Source organism: Bos indicus x Bos taurus, chromosome 23 (assembly GCF_003369695.1).
Source record: "Bos indicus x Bos taurus breed Angus x Brahman F1 hybrid chromosome 23, Bos_hybrid_MaternalHap_v2.0, whole genome shotgun sequence".
NCBI classification, from domain to species: domain Eukaryota; kingdom Metazoa; phylum Chordata; class Mammalia; order Artiodactyla; family Bovidae; genus Bos; species Bos indicus x Bos taurus.
The window spans coordinates 25867243-25879032 of record NC_040098.1 but is presented as its reverse complement, the minus strand read 5'-3'; the positions used below and the strand labels follow the sequence as shown (position 1 = coordinate 25879032).

Genomic DNA, 11790 nt, shown 5'->3' with positions numbered 1-11790 from the left:
GGCTCCATCTTGAAAGCAGGACTCCATCTTGGGCTGGACTGTGGACTTTGAGCTATATGCCGAGTATTTATGGAAATGACATACCAATTGGAAAACCAGAACCACCACCACCCCCCACCCCGCCCCCGCACCACCATGGAAGAGCCCCAGGGCTTGTATCTAGACTTTCCATCACCTAAAAGAACACACTAATTATCTGTGTAACCCAATAGAATCATAAATTCTATTATGTTTATTGGGGTAAGACCACAGGCCTATTGATAATTGTCCACTGTTAACTACCTAGGCTTAAGGCATATGAATCACGGGTTAACTTTGATTGTATCTTTCTTTTCCTTTGTTCAGACTAGTTTCAGAGAATTTGGGGAGGTGGGTTTGAACATGTACACTTAGGGTATATAAGGTTTTCACAAAAATTGGCCGGGGTCCTTGGCTAAGAGGAGACTCTGCCTTGGGCCTGCGGGTGTAATAAACTGCACTCCACTATCTGCATCGTCCTTCTGAGTGAGTTTCTTTCCTGGAATACATGGCTACAACATTTGGAGCATAGGCAGGGAAACTCCTCACTTTGAGGATACTGGTCTCATTTGAGGCCACCCCGAGGCTTTGTGGCTTGAATCTCCTAGAGAGGGGAAGGCGCCTTGCCCCTCTGGAAGAATTCAGCCTTTCAATGCCCAGTTACTTTGCTTTGGCAGGTAGTGAACGGCCGCAAGGGAACTGAGTGCTCAGGCGAGGAGGAAGCCCCCTGGCAGGGTGGAAGAGGGGGCCTGATCACCCCCCTGGGAGGGACTAGAAGGGGCACGGACCCACAGAGGCCTGGAATAGACAGGTGGCAGCAACTGCTTGGTACACAGGTTAACAAGCGTGTTAGGGTTTAGGAAGGAAATTTGTGAAGGTCATTTAGCGGGTGGTGTCCATGCCGTCTTGGGAAAAATTATTACCAAGCAATCGCCAAGGGATTTTTAGGAGAAGAAACTTGGTCCTTGTGTGCTCGTATTCTTCCCTCCCCCAGGAGGTGTCCCATCTGCTGTGACATTCTTGACCCCCTCGAATTGTCAGGCTAGAAGGAGGGGAATATATAAGTGAGTACGAATTGACTTTGCCAGAGATGGCCTAGGACGTGGGATATTTAACCCATCTGTGTTTTCATCCGCACCTGATCAAGTCCACCAAGGCAGAACGGACTTTAAAAGTTAAGGGAGAAACAGTCTTGGACCACGTGGTGTTCTGGTTCTGCCGTGCTGACCGGCAGGTGAAGACATGCTGATCCCCCTTCTCCCTCTGGCATCTGGCAGGTAAGGCTCTTCTCACCCCAATTAGGAAGGAGGCAGAATGGCAATTTAAGTGTCATTGAGTGGAAATATCAGAAGTGCATATGGTACCGAGAACTTCGTAGACAGAACAAAAAGGAAGAGTAGAAGAAGGTCCGAGATGGTAAGCAAGATAGGGGGAAGTGAATCTAAGGCAACTGTATTGGAGTGCATGATTAAAAATTTAAAGAAGGGATTTGGAGAAGACTATGGGGTGAAAATGATGCCTAACTGCCTCCACATACTCTGTGAGGTCGAATGGCCCCCTATGGGAGTAGGATGGCCACCAGAGAACACCATGAACTTAAAAATAGTGGAAGCAGTCTATACAGTAGTCACAGGAGAGCCAGGACACCTGGATCAATATCCATATATTGACTCATGGCTAGGGTTCGCTCAAGACCCTCCTACTTGGACAAAGTTCTGTATCCAGAAGGGAAAGGGAAAAATATTAATGGCACAAAAATTGACTGATGATAAAAAGGAAATTCTACAGGATTTGGACAGGGATGACCTGACCCCTCCCCCATGCTGGACAATGATGCACCTGCCTCCCAGTGCTCCACCAGGACCGGAGCCTACCTTAATGCCCAATCCAGGTCCAGGTGAAGTCCTGCAGCAGCCTCTGCTCTTCTGCCAGCTCTCCCAGAGATTGTAGAGCCTCCATTTCGGCAGGCTCTGATCCCAGCGATGGAGACCTCTGGTCAACGCCCCCAGAATTCCATCTCAGCCGGACCTCCTAGATCGTATCCACCTCTCTCAGTGAGTACTGATGGGAAGGGGGAAGAAAACACAGGAATTAGACAGAGGCTGCACTCTGCCAAGGAACAGGGGGAAAGAACCCCACTACAGACGCCCCCCAGAGAGCTACAACAGCCTCCAGTTCAGGATGCATGTGGGCACTACCATCAGCCCCCTGTAGCCTATTATTATTTTCCTCTGCTGCTGCTGCTAAGTCGCTTTAGTCGTGTCCGACTCTGTGCTACCCCATAGACTGCAGCCCACCAGGCTCCCCCGTCCCTGGGATTCTCCAGGCAAGAACGCTGGAGTGGGTTGCCATTTCCTTCTCCAAAGCATGAAAGTGAAAAGTGAAAGTTAAGTCGCTCAGTCGTGTCCAACTCCCAGCGACCCCGTGGACTGCAGCCTACCAGGCTCCTCTGTCCGTGGGATTTTCCAGGCAAGAGTACTGGAGTGGAGTGCCATTGCCTTCTCCTCCACAGATACATTAAACTGGCAGAGACACAGGATCCTGACTGAGGTCAGAAAATGGTTAAGAGAAATGGCACCTGAGGGTACAGCAAACCTGCAGCGGTGGGCAGATGAGTCACCCCGATGAGAGGCCCAGTTGGGACTGTAACACAGAGGAAGGAAGGGGCCCCCTGGAGAGATATTGGGCAGCTATTTTACAAGGCCTCAAGAGGGGGCCCCGAAAACCTATGAGTATGGCAAAACTCTCCAAAGTGATTCAAAGGGAAAGTGAATCACCCTCTGAGTTCTACAAAAGACTGTGTGAGGCTTGTAGACTTTATAAGCCAATAGATCCAGAGGCTGCTGGGTCTCAGATGGTGATAAATGCAGGCTTTGTGTCTCAAGCCTATCCCGAAAATGTCAGATTGGGGGACACCAAGTGACTCATGAATTTTTATACATCCCTGAATGCTCAGTACCTTTGTTGGGAACAGACTTGGTAAATTGGAGGCACAAGTGACCTCCCCCCCTCCATGAAAGACCCAGTCTTCGAGTAGGATCAACCACCTTACTCTTCCTCTCGGTAACCCCTCAAGATGAATGGAGGTTTCACAGTCTCCCAGAAGGGAAACCGGACAGGCTAAACAGTCGAGAGACAGAGAGAGAGCGAGTGAGTTAACTCAACCTCCCTGAGGTCTGGGAGGAAGACAACCCGCCCCCCACCCCCAGGCTTGCAAAACAAGTCCCATTGGTAATAGAACTCAAACCCAGTACAATTACATCAGCACCCACCTTGGGCTTGCCAGACCTATATAAACTGTTTACTCTTTACCTGACTGAAAAGGACAAGGTGGCTATGGGAGTGTTGTCCCAGACCATGGGGACATGGGACAGACCCATGGCTTATCTCCTGAAAATGACTGGACAATGTTGCCACTGGATGGGTGGGATGCTTACGGGCAGTTGCTGCAGTTGCCTGATTGGTCCTGGAGGTAACCAAGCTGACTTTGGGCCAAGATTTGATCATAAAAGTCCCACATGAGGTCAACACTCTCCTGCGAGGGGACCCCCATAAATGGCTGTCAACATCCCAGATTACTCAATACCAGGGACTGTTATGTGAAAACCCCCATGTTACTACTGAGCCTTGTCAGGCCCTGAATCTGGCCACTCTCCTTCCTGTGGGAGAAGGTGGGCCCTCACATGATTGCAAGGAAATATGCCAGCAGACGTTACTTGAGAGACCAGCCAATCCCCGACCCAGATTTGGTCCTGTACATCAATGGCACCAGCCTGGTGAAATAAGGACAATGACTGTCGGGATATGCAGTAGTCATGGAAGAAACCGTCGTTGAGTCTAGCTCTCTGCCAACACACTGGTCAGCTCAATGGGCAGAACTGTATGCTCTAATCCAGGCCCTCCAGCTGTCAAAAGGTAAGAAGACAAACATTTACACAGACTCCAGGTATGCTTTTGCCACAATACATGTACACAGGGCTCTGTATAAAGAGAGAGGCCTTTTGACAGCTAGTGAAAAAAATATTAAATAAGGAAGAAATTAAGACCCTATTAGATGCTGCCTGGGAACCAGAAAGTGTTGCAGTCATACACTGCTGCTGCTGCTACTGCTGCTAAGTCGCTTCAGTTGTGTCCGACTCTGTGCGACCCCATAGACGGCAGCCCATACACTGCTGAGGACATCAAAAAGAGGATACCCCTTGCACTCGGGGAAACAAACTGGCAGATAAGACCGCTAAACAAGCGGCTGAGGGCTTGGGGGTGACAAGTGAAGCCTCTTTTAAAGCTTTCATATTGGTGGAGCTGCCAGAGCTAACGCGGGACTCTCCAAAATACAATGAAACCCAAAGCCAACTAGTCGAAGCAGAAAGGGCCATGAGGACTGAAAAGGGATGGTGGGAATTGCCAAGTGGCAAATCATTGGTACGGGAGGAGCTGGCACCCATTCTGATAAGCCAAACACACCAAGCAACCCACGTAGGCCTTGATAAACTGAAAGAGCTAATTTGAAAATATTTCTTGGTTCCCTGCCTCTCTTCCCTATGCGGGACAGAATCTCAAAACTGCATTGCCTGCTCACAGGTTCTGAAACAGAAATCTCTGGGGATTCAACTAAAAGGCACACTGCCCTTTGAACACCTGGAAGTGGACTTCACTGAAATGAAACCTCACCAACACTACCATTACTAGTAGTGTTGCTGGTCATGGTATGTACGTTCTTGGGATGGGTAAAAGCTTTTCCTACCTGGACTGAAAGAGCATCAAAAGTAGCCCAGTGCCTGCTTAGGAAAATAGTTTCCAGATTTGGATTTCCTACCAGCATTGGATCAGACAATGGCCTGACTTTCGTAGCTGATTTAGTACAACAAGTAAGCACAACTTTAAACATAAAATGGAAACTGCACACTGCATATAAGCCCAGTGCCGGGAGCCAGCACGGGAGTCCCCACCCATAACAAGGTCATGTGGGAGAGTTCTGGTGGGCAAGGCGAGCCAGAACTCGAAGGGTGCCCCTCTGGGCCTGCCTGAGCGTCTACCCCAAAACCAGAGTCTGCCTACTTTACTGCTTTGTGTTCTCACCTACACCTCTGACTTTACGGGGGGCTGTCCCCCACCACCATCTCCCTCTCTGAAAAAGAGTTAACTTACAGCTCCAGTTAATAAAGTTCATGGGTGTGACAAGAGTGTTTTAGTTCACAAACCCCTCAGATGGCTCTCTAACTTGCCTGACAGGTTTACCCGGACTCCTACAGCTATGCATACGATTGTTTACAGTCTCCCAACCTCAAGAGGCACGGGGAGCTTAAGATATTCAAATAGTATAGAGCCTCTCAGAGAGTTAGAAATTGTCAGAATAGAACTAGTAGAAGATTTCATTGTTGAGCCAATGCTTGCTGCCACGTTTCCACATCTCCTGTATTGTATCCTTGGAAGTGTATTAATTAATATAGTTGGTATGTAGAAAAAATAAGTAGTGGCCTTGGTGTTAACAACTTTTCCTTCGTTGTAAACCCACTGCACTTCTGCCCTATAGGAATGCAACTTTATCTAACACCTTCGGAGGATGGCGCCAAACTTTAAAATAATTATTCTTAGAGAAAATAAGTCTTATGGTTGACAAACCTTTGTCAGAGTCATAAAATGTTAACAGGCCTCTGGCCAGAAGATGATGTAAATCACCTAAACCATTTGTATACGATAAGTTTGCAGAAAAGAAACCCTGGTTTTGATAAGGATCGAAGACTGCTGACTTTGCATGATTTCACACCCTCTATTATCCTCTATATGCAGCTTAGGGTATAAAAGCCCCTGTTGAAAATAAAGCTATGGGCCTCGCTCACCGAAGTTTGGTCTCCCCATGTCGTTCTTTCTTGTTTCCTTTTCCTCCTTTTCTCTTCTGTTCTTCCTTCATGCCAAAATAATTGGAGCGTGGGGGTCCTCTGGGACCACTTATTTGCCTGGGTTTCTAAGACCCACTCGAGAAGGTGCCTAAGGTGGGGCACCTTCCACTATTCGAGAGGGTGCCTGCGGCCTCCGTGGTCAGAGCAAGTTTGGTGTCATGAACTTTATTGATTTCCCACGTAAACCAGTTATTACTGAGCATCTAATAAACCTCTGCTTTGCTATTCTAATTGCCAACACTGTCCTCCTGAGGGAATCCCTGGATCCAACCAGGGCTGGACCCCGATAGCCCAGAGTTCTGGGATGGTGGAATGAACCAACCGGACACTTAAAGAGACTTTCCAAGTGGATCGTAGAGACTGACTGCTCCTGGGTGGACTTGTTTCTGACAGATCTGCTCAGACTCAGGATGATACCACAGTCCCAAGGCTATTCTCCATACGAAACTGTGTGTGGGAGGCCCCCTCCCATAATAAAACAGGTATCAACAAATTTGCCTCAGGTAAGGGGGGATGGGATTTCACAGCAGATGGAACTGGGTAAGGTAATAAATTGGGTAACTAAGTTTTTACAAGAAAGGGTGCTGTTCCCCCTTGGGGAACAGATTCATAAGTTTATGCTTGGTGACTAAGTATGGGTCAAAGACTGAAAACTTGATTTGCTAGCCCCTTGGTGGAAGGGCCCTTATATTATTCTAACTACCCCTACAGCAGTTAAAATTGCAGGTATTGCCCCTTGGATCCATCATACCAGGGTGAAGAAAGCATACCACGCAGACCCAGAAAACACTGAGTGGACTGCACAGAGGGACCCCGCTGACCCTCGAGAGACTAAGACCATCCTTAAGAAGAAGGAAAAGAAGATCCCGGACAAGCCCCTTCAGGATGAAGCCACATGATCAACTCCTGCTGCTTGACCTCATCGACATGCCAACTTCCAAAATACCTCCAACTGTTGTGTATGTAGGGCTATGCCTCTGTCTGTGACGGGTAGACTTCCCTGGTGGCTGTCACTGCTCTGCCAAGGAGACTTTAAACCACTCTGCTCTTTTCTGGGACACAGAAATCTCTCTCTGCCCTCTTGATGTAAGCTAGACCTACAGTCAATAGACTTGGGTCATAGGATTACATATTATGTAAACACCAGTTTCATAAAAGTAACAGAAGCAGTAATTCAAATTAAAACGGCTTTGGACATGCTCACAGCTGCTCAAGGAGGGACCTGTGCTATAGTTAAGGTTGAATGTTATGTATATATTCCTGATTTATCTGACAATATATCAGCTGCTTTAGATGTCATGAAAAAACCAGGTAAAAGCAATATCAAATGAAAACATTCCTTTCTGGACTTCGGTACTCTCTTGGGTGAAGGGTAATTGGCGGAAAATTAATTTACCATTGTATAGTTGCCTTGATAGTTCTGTTCTGTGGACCTTGCATTTTACAATGTATTATGAACTTTGTAATCCAAAGGTTGATGTCGTTCTCCCCGATTGGCGGTTGGAGAGCCAGGGTGCAATATATCCCTATGAGTGATGCTCATACTATGAGTTAAGAGCATCAAGAGGGGGGAATGAAAGAGGAAACAGACAGAACAGGCTCCATCTTGAAAGCAGGACTCCATCTTGGGCCGGACTGTGGACTTTGAGCTATATGCCCAGTATTTTTGGAAACGACAAACCAACTGGAAAACCAGACCCCCTGCCCCTCCCCAATGGAAGAACCCCAGGGCTCGTATCTAGACTCTCCATTGCCTAAAAGAATACACTAATTATCTGTGTAACCAAATAGAACCATAAATACTATTATGCTCATTGGGGTATGACCACAGGCCTATTGATAATTGTCCACTGATGTTCAAGCTGGTTTTAGAAAAGGCAGAGGAACCAGAGATCAAATTGCCAACATCTGCTGGGTCATCGAAAAAGCAAGACAGTTCCAGAAAAACATCTGCTTTATTGACTATGCCAAAGCTTTTAACTGTGTGGATCACAATAAACTGTGGAAAATTCTGAAAGAGATGGGAATACCAGACCACCTGACCTGCCTCTTGAGAAACCTGTATGCAGGTCAGGAAGCAAGAGTTAGAACTGGACATGGAACAACAGACTGGTTCCAAATAGGAAAAGGAGTACATCAAGGCTGTATATTCTCACCCTGCTTATTTAACTTATATTCAGAATACATTATGAGAAACGCTGGACTGGAAGAAGCACAAGCTGGAATCAAGATTGCCGGGAGAAATACCAATAACCTCAGATATGCAGATGACACCACCTTTATGGCAGAAAGTGAAGAGGAACTAAAAAGCCTCTTGATGAAAGTGAAAGAGGAGAGTGAAAAAGTTGGCTTAAAGCTCAATATTCAGAAAATGAAGATCATGGCATCTGGTTCCATCACTTCATGGGAAATAGATGGGGAAACAGTGTCAGACTTCATTTTTGTGGGCTCCAAAATCACTGCAGATGGTGACTGCAGCCATGAAATTAAAAGATGCTTACTCCTTGGAAGGAAAGTTATGACCAACCTAGATAGCATATTCAAAAGCAGAGACATTACTTTGCCAACAAAGGTCCATCTAGTCAAGGCTATGGTTTTTCCAGTAGTCATGTATGGGTGTGAGAGTTGGACTGTGAAGAAAGCTGAGTGCCAAAGAATTGATGCTTTTGAACTGTGGTGTTGGAGAAGACTCTTGATTGTCCCTTGGACTGCAAGGAGATCCAACCAGTCCATTCTAAAGGATATCAGTTCTGGATGTTCTTTGGAAGGAATGATGCTAAAGCTGAAACTCCAGTACTTTGGCCACCTCATGCAAAGAGTTGACTCATTGGAAAAGACTCTGATGCTGGGAGGGATTGGGGGCAGGGATTGGGGGCAGGAGGAGAAGGGGACGACAGAGGATGAGATGGTTGGATGGTATCACCGACTCGATGGACGTGAGTTTGAGTGAACTCTGGGAGTTGGTGATGGACAGGGAGGCCTGGTGTGCTGCAATTCATGGGGTCGCAAAGAGTCGGACACGACTGAGCGACTGAAGTGAACTGAACTGAACTGAACTACCTAGGCATACGAATCACGGGTTTAAGGCATATGAATCAAGGGTTAACTTTGATTGTATCTTTCTTTTCTTTTGTTCAGGCTAGTTTCAGAGAATTTGGGGAGATGGGTTTGAACATGTACACTTAGGGTATATAAGGTTTTCACAAAAACTGGTCGGGGTCCTTGGCTAAGGGGAGACTCTGCCTTAGGCCCGTGGGTGTAATAAACTGCACTCCACTATCTGCATCGTCCTTCTGAGTGAGTTTTTTTCCCAGACCACGTGGCTACAACAGTTTGGAATTAAAAGATAAATAAGAACAGGAAACATTATATATATATATATAATATTATATTATATTATATATTCCCTTAGTATTTTCCAAGGATCATCCTATAACATCTGTAACATCCCAACAAAGAGAAAAGTGTAACAGTTTATATCTGACAGTCTTAGGTTTTCACAGGAAAGAGCTACCTTTCTGGGGTCATGGCAGAAAGACATTTTCTGTATTTCTTTGAGAGACATTTTTCATCTAAAATAAAAATGTCTTTTCTTACCCATTTTTGAACAACTATTTTGTCTACTGTGGGCTCTCCACTGTTCTGGGAGGTGGGGTAATAATAAGAACCCAAGGGACCCAAGCTCTGTGCTCGGGGACCCTGCTGTGGCTGTCTGGTCATCACAGCTCTGCTGCACGAGGCTCTTTGGGGCCCTGCATAGGGACCCCACCCCCATTTGATGGGGTCCCCCAGATCTGATCTCTATGACACAGATGACATGTGTGAATTTGATATGAATGAATATATATGACTTTGAAGGAGGAAACAGACAGGACAGGCTCTGTCTTGAAAGCAGGACTCCATGTTGGGCCAGACTGTGGAACTTTGAGCTATATGGCCAGTATCTATGGAAACGACATACCAACTGGAAACCCAGGACCCCACCCCAACCATGGAAGAGCCCCAGGGTTTGTATCTAGACTCTTCGTGGCCTAAAAGAATACACTAGTTATCTGTGTAACCAAATAGAATCATACATTCTATTATGCTTATAAGGTTCCCTGAAACTAGTCTGAATGAAGAAAAAAGTAAGATAAAATCAAAATTAACCAGTGATCATATGCCTTAAGCCTAGGTGGTTAACAGTGGACAATTATCAGTAGGCCTATAGTCATAACCCCAGTAAGCATAATAGAATGCATGATTCTATTTGGTTACACAGATAATTAGGGTATTCTTTTAGGCCACAGAGAGCCCTGGGGCTCTTCCTTCCGGGGGCCTGGTTTTCCAGTTGGTATGTTGTTTCCATAGATACTGAAACTAGCATATAGCTCAATGTCCACAGTCTGGCCCAAGATGGAGTCCTGCTTTCAAGATAGAGCCTGTTCTGTTTCCTCCTTCATGGGCTGTGGGAATTCCTCACAGTCCCCACCCACTCTCATCTGCCTGACAGCTCTATTCATTCATCCAAGTCTTCAAGACATATGTATTCATATCACTGTAATGACAGCATTGCTTGGGCCCTATTGCAAAGAAACCAAGTACCAAGAAATCTTTATGAGACAATGGGGAAAATTAGAATGTTGAACATTCAATGAAATTAAGGAGCTATAATTGTAAATTATATAAATTATAAAATTGTAGTGTGATAGAACAGTGTAATTATATTGAGAAAAAGAATTCTTCCTTTACTAATTGTGGGATGGATGCAGTCATGAGCTGTGTAGGATTTGCTGCACAGTAATCCTGTACTGTAAGGGAGTAAGCAGGACTGTGTTGGTTCCTTGCGGTTGCTGTGTCAGCTTACTACAACTGGGGGCTTTAAACAACAGGATGAATTCCAAAGTCAACAGGAGGAAGTCCAAAGTCAAGGCACAGACTGGGCCACATTTTCTCTGGAGGCTCTAGGGGGAGTCCTAATTTAATATTAAAACATATAGTGTCAATGTAATGTAAGAAAAGACCTTATAGGGGAAGTAGAGTAGGAGCTCAAGGTAGTTCTAAGGTATTTTTCTGAACAGAACAAATAGCATGAGCAAAGGTCCAGAGAGTAAGTAGGGAGGCTGATTTGAGTGAGGCAGGGAGGAAAAAGTATAAAATTTGCTTTGCCAGATTTGTTGTAGCCATGCGTTCTGGGAAACAAACTCACTCAGGACAATGCAGATGGTGGAGTGCAGATTTTTACACTGGTGGGCCCAAGGCAGAGTCTCCTCTTAGCCAAAGACCCTGACCAGTTTTTGTGAAAACGTTTTGTTCCCTAAGGGTACGTGCCCAAACCCACCTCCCCAAATTCCCTGAAACTAGTCTGAACAAAGGAAAAGAAAGATACAGTCAAAGTTAACCTGGGATTCATATGCCTTAAGCCTAGGTAATTAACAGTGGACAATTATCAATAGGCCTGTGGTCATACCCCAATAAGCATAATAGAATTTATGATTTTATTCAGTTACACAGCTAATTAGGGTATTCTTTTAGGTGATGGAGAGTCTAGGTATGAATCCTGGGGCTCTTCCACCCTGGGACCTGGTTTTCCAGTTGGTATGTTGTTTCCATAGATACTGGGCATATAGCTCAAAGTCCACAGTCTGGCCCAAGATGGAGTCCTGCTTTCAATATGGAGCCTGTTAAGTCTGTTTCCTCCTTCAGATTTAGTAGCGAAAATAAAATACAGGATACCTGTTAAATGTGAATTTCTGACATACAATAAGTAATTTTTTCATATATTTCATACAGTGTTTAGAGAATACTTTTTTGAAAAATTATTTATTGTGTGCCTAAATTTGAGTGTCCTGTAGTTTACCCACAACCTAATGCAATAAAGTATTCCAGAGGT

The 11790-nt window shown here is 45.6% G+C and overlaps 1 protein-coding gene across 1 annotated transcript in view; it reads left to right on the top strand.

The window, feature by feature from the left end:
* The window catches only part of LOC113882302 (glutathione S-transferase A2), a 38246-nt gene that overhangs the window by 11409 nt on the left and 15047 nt on the right, over nucleotides 1–11790 (top strand). The gene's annotated exons all lie outside the window — the stretch shown is intronic.